This window comes from Tupaia chinensis, unplaced genomic scaffold (genome assembly GCF_000334495.1).
Source record: "Tupaia chinensis unplaced genomic scaffold, TupChi_1.0 Scaffold000183_1, whole genome shotgun sequence".
Lineage (NCBI taxonomy): Eukaryota > Metazoa > Chordata > Mammalia > Scandentia > Tupaiidae > Tupaia > Tupaia belangeri.
Window position 1 is genome coordinate 559379 of NW_006159658.1, and position 266 is coordinate 559644.

Consider the following 266-nt stretch of genomic DNA (forward strand, 5'->3'; position numbering starts at 1 on the left):
TAGGGTGCTGGACTCCTACATGGCTGACTGTGGTTTGGGTCCCAGACCTATGAGTTTGCTTTCTCACTTTCTCTCTCACTTTGTTCCTCTTTGGTTAAATTAAAAATAAGTACATAAATAAACAAAGATAAATTAAAAAAAATATATATTTTTTTTGGAGAAGTTTTTGCTCTAGGGCACGTGGGCTCACCAGACAGACAGAGACAGAGAGACAGAAAGCGAGAAATCACCCCCCAGGGGGGATGGTCACGCCGCAATCCCTTCTC

General features: G+C 42.5%; 1 protein-coding gene across 1 annotated transcript in view; it reads right to left on the reverse strand.

The window, feature by feature from the left end:
• SLC2A3 (solute carrier family 2 member 3) overlaps positions 1 to 266 on the reverse strand; it is a gene marked incomplete in the record, with an annotated part of 24720 nt that overhangs the window by 3144 nt on the left and 21310 nt on the right.